At 32.9% G+C, this 10,026-nt stretch overlaps 1 long non-coding RNA gene across 1 annotated transcript in view; it reads right to left on the bottom strand.

The window, feature by feature from the left end:
* Positions 1-2,336: 2,336 nt before the first annotated feature.
* Positions 2,337-10,026, bottom strand: part of LOC142664314 (uncharacterized) — a 20,487-nt gene continuing 12,797 nt past the window's right edge. The window contains exons 2-3 of the long non-coding RNA XR_012851264.1: positions 2,618-2,781; positions 2,337-2,375 (exon numbers count right to left, since the gene is read on the bottom strand). This is a non-coding gene — a long non-coding RNA (uncharacterized LOC142664314). The remainder of the gene's footprint in view (positions 2,376-2,617; positions 2,782-10,026) is intronic.

Below are 10,026 nucleotides of genomic sequence, written 5' to 3' on the forward strand. Positions count from 1 at the left end.
ATTGAATTTTAGTAAAAACATATTTTTTTTTTCTCAGTTTCTACGATACAGCCGTTATGTCTCCTCTATATACAGAAGCTGGATCATTCCCTATCAACTGAATCCGTAAGTGAAGTGAACTGACGACTCGGTTGAGAGCGGGTCCTGTGTATCCATGTTCATCACCTTTGATGTGATCGATATTATTGTGATCCTGTGTGTTAGAGACACAGGACCCGCTATCAACCGATTCGTCAGGTCACTTCACTTATGGGTTTGGCTGATAGCGAATGATCCAGCTTCTATGTATAGAGGAGACATAACGGCTGCACCGTAAAAACAATTTTTAAAAAAAATTAAATTTACTATGATAAAAGGTGTACATGGTCTTTAAAGAGGCTCTGTCACCAGATTATCAAATCCCTATCTCCTATTGCATGTGATCGGCGCTGCAATGTAGATAACAGTAAGGTTTGTTGTTTTTTTTTTTTTTTAAACGATCATCAAGTTATGAGCAATTTTATATTTATGCAAATGAGCCTTTCTAATGGACAACTGGGCGTGTTTTCTCTTATTTCCAACTGGGCGTGTATTGTGTTTTTAGCAACTGGGCGTGTTTACTTCTTTCACTGCACAATCACCCTGTGCTGTGGATCATGCTGGGCTGGAACAATGAGAAGTGTATGACGCTGATTGGTCACTGATTGGTCAGCCTCATACACTCCTCTGTACAACACCCAGTTGGTAAAAAGTAAAAACACGCCCAGTTGTCCATTGAGAAACTCATTAGCATAAATCTAAACTAGCTCATAACTTGCTCAAAAATGATTGTTTTTCAAAATAAAAACCACTGCTGTTATCTACATTACAGCGCCGATCACATTATGTAGGATATAGGGCACTTATAATCTGGTGACAGAGCCTCTTTAAAGACTGAATCATTTCTGAATTTAACCAATTACCGCCGCAGCCAGTTTTGACTTATTTAATAGGAGAACCGTTTCTCAAATCTGACGTGTCACTTTAAGGGTATGTGCACACGGGGCGGATTCGATGCAGATTTTCTGCAATGGATTTTATTGCGGGAAGTCTGCAGCGTGTTACAGTAGCAGAAATGACAAGGTGTATAAAAGAAACTCCTTTCTGGGGCGCTCCTGTGCTGGTGCTCAGATAAATTTGTAGTCGGCTTTCAAAGAATAGGAATTTCTTTACACATGCGTATAACAGCGAATACTAATGCAACGCGCTTCGCCCTCGTACTGAGGTCTTCATCAGGTATCGTATATAACATCACTTAAGATCACATCCTAATAAATACCCCGGCTTCATTGCTTAACGCCCATTTCAAGTGTACCGATACAGATCGTGAACACAAACTGCCCCAAAAAGAAGTTTATTAAAAGAAACTTCATGAATATTTCCTTTTTATTATCAAGACATAAATGGAAAATAAAATGAAAAAATTCAATACAATTGAAATTTTACAAAAACCCTCCCACAATGAACTTTTACCCCTTACACTTGAATTGGGTGTTTATTAGGATGGGCTTTTAGTGATGTTTTCTGCCTGATGAAGACCTCAGTACGAGGCTGAAGCGCGTTGTATTATGATTCGCGTTTATACGCTTGTGTGAATAAATTCCTATTCTTTGAAAGCCGACTGCAAAATTATCATAAGCGCCCCAGAAAGGAGTTTCTTTTATACACCTTGTCATTGATTACCTGACTACAGGAGGACCTCCAGCATTGGAGTTACACACCCAGAGTCAACCCTGGAGGCATGCACACTATGCCGACATCGTGGTCAGATTATACCCGACGCGTTCTAAAGTGGAGTTGTGCCGATGATCCTGCACAACTCCACCAGGTGAGTCTACCTAGATCCTGTACAACTCCACCAGGTGAGTCTACCTAGATCCTGCACAACTCCACCAGGTGAGTTTACCTAGATCCTGCACAACTCCACCAGGTGAGTTTACCTAGATGCTGCACATATATTGTACATATCCCTGAACATTATAACCTTACAGGAGCGCCGTTTTCTTCTTTTTTTCTTAAAAGTAGCAGAAATCTGGATGAGATTTCAACAGATTTCATCCACACGCTACGGAAAATACACAGAAAAGAAGTGCAGTGCTGATTCTCAATCTACAACATGTCAAGATCTCTTGTTAAAAAGGCGCAGAAAATCCGGTCAGACGTTCCGCAGTGTTTACACCGTGTGTGAACGTAAAATAAGTGGGAATAAGATTTTACTCATCCAAGTCGTTGTGAGATTGTTTTTCAGAACACATTGTACTTTATATCAGTGGTAAATTTTGCTCCATACATTCTGTGTTACATAGTTACTAAGGAGTCGTACAGTCACCCGATGTCTTCTTCACTATTGTGTACTCCTGTGTATGGAGAGAGACACTTAGAGAACTGAACACAGTATTCCCCCCTCAGTAGAGAGAGGGAGATTGTGATCCCACTGTATAGACCTCTAGTGACCCCACATCTGAAATACTGGAGACCTCACCTACAAAAAGACATTGAGAAAATAGAACGAGGCCAAAGACGATTACAAGAATGGTGGAAGGTCTGAAGAATAAAACTTCTTCAATAATAAAGAGCATAGAAATGTAGAAAAGTTTACCTCTCCGCTCAAAAGGTAGATGATCTCCAAGGTGAAGTCTAATATTCTTCTGCTCATCTCATTCCTGTCCTTGTCCATACTTGGTGGGTCACTCAGGAGAAGGAACGTTGTGGAGGAGAAGATGAGAAAACTGGAGGAACTGGAGGATCTAGTACTGCAGACGTCTTTATGAAGAAAGGAGAAGATGGAAATCATACAGGGGACAACATCATGTGTGACATACAGAACCTCACTTATTCATCATTGAGAGAAACATCTTCTCAGAGCCGTCACCACATGGAATAAAGGGGTATTCCCAACACGGACATTGCTCCCCAGGATATGCCAGAAATGTCTGACAGATGCGGCTCCACCTCTGGCCGTGCTCGGCTGTTTCTGGAACTCCTATACAAGTGAATGGAGAGAGTCATGCACATGTGTGGTCCAGGGTTGTCACGATACCAGAATTTGGACTTAGATACTGAAATTTTGTGTAGTATTGCGATACTCGATACCAAAATAATACTTTTCCAACAATCAGAAAACATTTTTTATTATTAACAAAAAAATCATTTTCTGATGTGAGGCACGAGGTGTGATGATGATGAATTTTGAACCTCCATGGGCCTCACATTAATAAGTGAAAGAAAGCAGATTTTATTTTATAACAACGAAAACATCATGAATGACGCTATAAATGCCTTATTACGGCCGCGCCAAAACTGAATATGTGAATATTTTATGTATCGAGACTTATTTTAATGTTTATTGTAAAAATTTGTGTGCACTGGCATATATCTATACACTGATAGTAATGTACTGTATATATATCTATACACTGATAGTAATGTACTGTATATATCTATACACTGATAGTAATGTACTGTATATATATCTATACACTGATAGTAATGTACTGTATATCTATATATACACTGATAGTAATGTACTGTATATATATATCTATACACTGATAGTAATGTACTGTATATATATCTATACACTGATAGTAATGTACTGTATATATATCTATACACTGATAGTAATGTACTGTATATATATCTATACACTGATAGTAATGTACTGTATATATATCTATACACTGATAGTAATGTACTGTATATATATCTATACACTGATAGTAATGTACTGTATATATATCTATACACTGATAGTAATGTACTGTATATATCTATACACTGATAGTAATGTACTGTATATATCTATACACTGATAGTAATGTACTGTATATATATCTATACACTGATAGTAATGTACTGTATATATCTATACACTGATAGTAATGTACTGTATATATCTATACACTGATAGTAATGTACCGGTATACATCTATACACTGATAGTAATGTACTGTATATATATCTATACACTGATAGTAATGTACTGTATATATCTATACACTGATAGTAATGTACTGTATATATCTATACACTGATAGTAATGTACTGTATATATCTATACACTGATAGTAATGTACTGTATATATCTATACACTGATAGTAATGTACTGTATATATCTATACACTGATAGTAATGTACTGTATATATCTATACACTGATAGTAATGTACTGTATATATAGCTATACACTGATAGTAATGTACTGTATATATCTATACACTGATAGTAATGTACTGTATATATATATATCTATACACTGATAGTAATGTACTGTATATATATCTATACACTGATAGTAATGTACTGTATATATATCTATACACTGATAGTAATGTACTGTATATATATCTATACACTGATAGTAATGTACTGTATATATATCTATACACTGATAGTAATGTACTGTATATATATCTATACACTGATAGTAATGTACTGTATATATCTATACACTGATAGTAATGTACTGTATATATATCTATACACTGATAGTAATGTACTGTATATATATCTATACACTGATAGTAATGTACTGTATATATCTATACACTGATAGTAATGTACTGTATATATCTATACACTGATAGTAATGTACTGTATATATATCTATACACTGATAGTAATGTACTGTATATATATCTATACACTGATAGTAATGTACTGTATATATATCTATACACTGATAGTAATGTACTGTATATATCTATACACTGATAGTAATGTACTGTATATATCTATACACTGATAGTAATGTACTATATATATATCTATACACTGATAGTAATGTACTGTATATATATCTATACACTGATAGTAATGTACTGTATATATATATCTATACACTGATAGTAATGTACTGTATATATATCTATACACTGATAGTAATGTACTGTATATATCTATACACTGATAGTAATGTACTGTATATATATCTATACACTGATAGTAATGTACTGTATATATATCTATACACTGATAGTAATGTACTGTATATATATCTATACACTGATAGTAATGTACTGTATATATCTATACACTGATAGTAATGTACTGTATATATATCTATACACTGATAGTAATGTACTGTATATATCTATACACTGATAGTAATGTACTGTATATATATATCTATACACTGATAGTAATGTACTGTATATATCTATACACTGATAGTAATGTACTGTATATATCTATACACTGATAGTAATGTACCGTATATATATCTATACACTGATAGTAATGTACCGTATATATATCTATACACTGATAGTAATGTACTGTATATATCTATACACTGATAGTAATGTACTGTATATATATCTATACACTGATAGTAATGTACTGTATATATATCTATACACTGATAGTAATGTACTGTATATATCTATACACTGATAGTAATGTACTGTATATATATCTATACACTGATAGTAATGTACTGTATATATATCTATACACTGATAGTAATGTACTGTATATATATATCTATACACTGATAGTAATGTACTGTATATATATATCTATACACTGATAGTAATGTACTGTATATATATCTATACACTGATAGTAATGTACTGTATATATCTATACACTGATAGTAATGTACTGTATATATCTATACACTGATAGTAATGTACTGTATATATATCTATACACTGATAGTAATGTACTGTATATATATCTATACACTGATAGTAATGTACTGTATATATATCTATACACTGATAGTAATGTACCGGTATATATCTATACACTGATAGTAATGTACTGTATATATATCTATACACTGATAGTAATGTACTGTATATATATCTATACACTGATAGTAATGTACTGTATATATATCTATACACTGATAGTAATGTACTGTATATATATCTATACACTGATAGTAATGTACTGTATATATATCTATACACTGATAGTAATGTACTGTATATATCTATACACTGATAGTAATGTACTGTATATATATATCTATACACTGATAGTAATGTACTGTATATATCTATACACTGATAGTAATGTACTGTATATATATATATCTATACACTGATAGTAATGTACTGTATATATATCTATACACTGATAGTAATGTACTGTATATATATCTATACACTGATAGTAATGTACTGTATATATCTATACACTGATAGTAATGTACTGTATATATATCTATACACTGATAGTAATGTACTGTATATATCTATACACTGATAGTAATGTACTGTATATATATCTATACACTGATAGTAATGTACTGTATATATATCTATACACTGATAGTAATGTACTGTATATATATATCTATACACTGATAGTAATGTACTGTATATATATCTATACACTGATAGTAATGTACTGTATATATCTATACACTGATAGTAATGTACTGTATATATATCTATACACTGATAGTAATGTACTGTATATATATCTATACACTGATAGTAATGTACCGGTATACATCTATACACTGATAGTAATGTACTGTATATATATCTATACACTGATAGTAATGTACTGTATATATATCTATACACTGATAGTAATGTACTGTATATATATCTATACACTGATAGTAATGTACTGTATATATCTATACACTGATAGTAATGTACTGTATATATATCTATACACTGATAGTAATGTACTGTATATATCTATACACTGATAGTAATGTACTGTATATATATCTATACACTGATAGTAATGTACTGTATATATATCTATACACTGATAGTAATGTACTGTATATATCTATACACTGATAGTAATGTACTGTATATATATCTATACACTGATAGTAATGTACTGTATATATCTATACACTGATAGTAATGTACTGTATATATCTATACACTGATAGTAATGTACTGTATATATATCTATACACTGATAGTAATGTACTGTATATATATCTATACACTGATAGTAATGTACTGTATATATATCTATACACTGATAGTAATGTACTGTATATATATCTATACACTGATAGTAATGTAATAATAATAATAATAATAATAATCTTTATTTATATAGCGCCAACATATTACGCAGCACTTTACAATTTAGAGGGAACATGAAACAAACAATATCAGACATTACATAGTGACAAAGTTCATTTACAATTCAAACCTGGGTAGTGAGGACCCTGCTCGCAAGAGCTTACAATCTATGAGGACATAAGGGAGACACAAAGTGTAATAGTGTTTGTTCTGTACAATGGTCCGGCCATTTTTATACACATGCGGTGGTAACATAAAGCTGCATGAGCCGGTCACCAGCCACTATCCGTGTATGACGGACATGAAGAGAAGGAGTGTGAGGGAATCTTATTCTGATGACTAATCTAAATGGAGGGCCATGGAAAGGAGTCAGATTAGGGAATGTTATAGGCCTGTCTAAATAGATGTGTTTTCAGGGCACGTTTAAAACTGTGGATATTGGGAATTAATCTGATTGTCTGGGGTAGCACATTCCAGAGGACTGGTGCCGCACGAGAGAAATCCTGGAGACGGGAGTGGGAGGTTCGGATTATGGAGGATTTTAATCTAAGGTCGTTGGCAGAACGTAGAGTCCGAGTAGGGTGGTAGACAGAGATGAGGGAGGAGATGTAAGGAGGTGCAGCACTGTGGAGAGCTTTGTGGGTGAGAGTAATAAGTTTGAATTTTATTCGGAAGGGGATGGGCAACCAGTGCAGTGACTGGCACAGGGTAGAGGTGTTGATATAGCGGTTGGTCATAAAGATGAGCCTGGCTGCTGCATTGAGGATAGATTGGAGAGGGGAGAGTTTAGTGAGGGGAAGACCGACTAGTAATGAGTTACAGTAGTCAAGACGAGAGTGAATCAGAGCAACAATGAGAGTTTTGGCGGTTTCCTCCGTAAGAAAAGAGCGGATTCTGGAGATGTTTTTGAGGTGAAAATGACAGGAGCGTGAAAGTGATTGTATGTGAGGAGTAAAGGAAAGATCTGAGTCAAAAATAACCCCGAGACAGTGGGCGTGCTGCTTAGGAGTTATGATAGTGCCACACACAGAGATGGAGACATCAGGTTTAGGGAGGTTAGTAGATGGTGGGAACACAAGGAGCTCAGTTTTAGAAAGATTCAGTTTCAGATAGAGAGAGGACATGATGTTAGAGACAGCGGACAGACAATAACTGGTGTTCTGTATTAGAGCAGGGGTGATGTCACGGGAAGAGGTATATAATTGGGTGTCATCAGCGTAGAGATGGTACTGGAAGCCAAATCTGCTGATGGTTTGTCCAATAGGAGCTGTGTAGAGAGAAAAGAGGAGCGGACCTAGGACTGATCCCTGAGACACCCCGATATCAAGGGGAAGAGGAGAAGAGGTGGAACCAGCAAATGACACACTGAACGAGCGGTCAGAGAGATAGGAGGAAAACCAAGAGAGAGCCGCGTCCTTGAGGCCAATAGACTGTATATATATCTATACACTGATAGTAATGTACTGTATATATATCTATACACTGATAGTAATGTACTGTATATATATCTATACACTGATAGTAATGTACTGTATATATATCTATACACTGATAGTAATGTACTGTATATATATCTATACACTGATAGTAATGTACTGTATATATATATCTATACACTGATAGTAATGTACTGTATATATATATCTATACACTGATAGTAATGTACTGTATATATATATCTATACACTGATAGTAATGTACTGTATATATATATCTATACACTGATAGTAATGTACTGTATATATCTATACACTGATAGTAATGTACTGTATATATATATCTATACACTGATAGTAATGTACTGTATATATATCTATACACTGATAGTAATGTACTGTATATATATCTATACACTGATAGTAATGTACTGTATATATATCTATACACTGATAGTAATGTACTGTATATATCTATACACTGATAGTAATGTACTGTATATATATATCTATACACTGATAGTAATGTACTGTATATATCTATACACTGATAGTAATGTACTGTATATATCTATACACTGATAGTAATGTACTGTATATATATCTATACACTGATAGTAATGTACCGTATATATATCTATACACTGATAGTAATGTACCGTATATATATCTATACACTGATAGTAATGTACCGTATATATATCTATACACTGATAGTAATGTACCGTATATATATCTATACACTGATAGTAATGTACCGTATATATATCTATACACTGATAGTAATGTACCGTATATATATCTATACACTGATAGTAATGTACTGTATATATATCTATACACTGATAGTAATGTACTGTATATATATCTATACACTGATAGTAATGTACTGTATATATATCTATACACTGATAGTAATGTACTGTATATATCTATACACTGATAGTAATGTACTGTATATATATCTATACACTGATAGTAATGTACTGTATATATATCTATACACTGATAGTAATGTACTGTATATATATCTATACACTGATAGTAATGTACTGTATATATATCTATACACTGATAGTAATGTACTGTATATATCTATACACTGATAGTAATGTACTGTATATATATCTATACACTGATAGTAATGTACTGTATATATATCTATACACTGATAGTAATGTACTGTATATATATCTATACACTGATAATGTCCTGTATATATATCTATACACTGATAGTAATGTACTGTATATATCTATACACTGATAGTAATGTACTGTATATATATCTATACACTGATAGTAATGTACTGTATATATATCTATACACTGATAGTAATGTACCGGTATATATATCTATACACTGATAGTAATGTACTGTATATATATATCTATACACTGATAGTAATGTACTGTATATATATATCTATACACTGATAGTAATGTACTGTATATATATATCTATACACTGATAGTAATGTACTGTATATATATCTATACACTGATAGTAATGTACTGTATATATATCTATACACTGATAGTAATGTACTGTATATATATCTA

Source organism: Rhinoderma darwinii, chromosome 1, assembly GCF_050947455.1.
Source record: "Rhinoderma darwinii isolate aRhiDar2 chromosome 1, aRhiDar2.hap1, whole genome shotgun sequence".
Classification (NCBI taxonomy): Eukaryota; Metazoa; Chordata; class Amphibia; order Anura; family Rhinodermatidae; genus Rhinoderma; species Rhinoderma darwinii.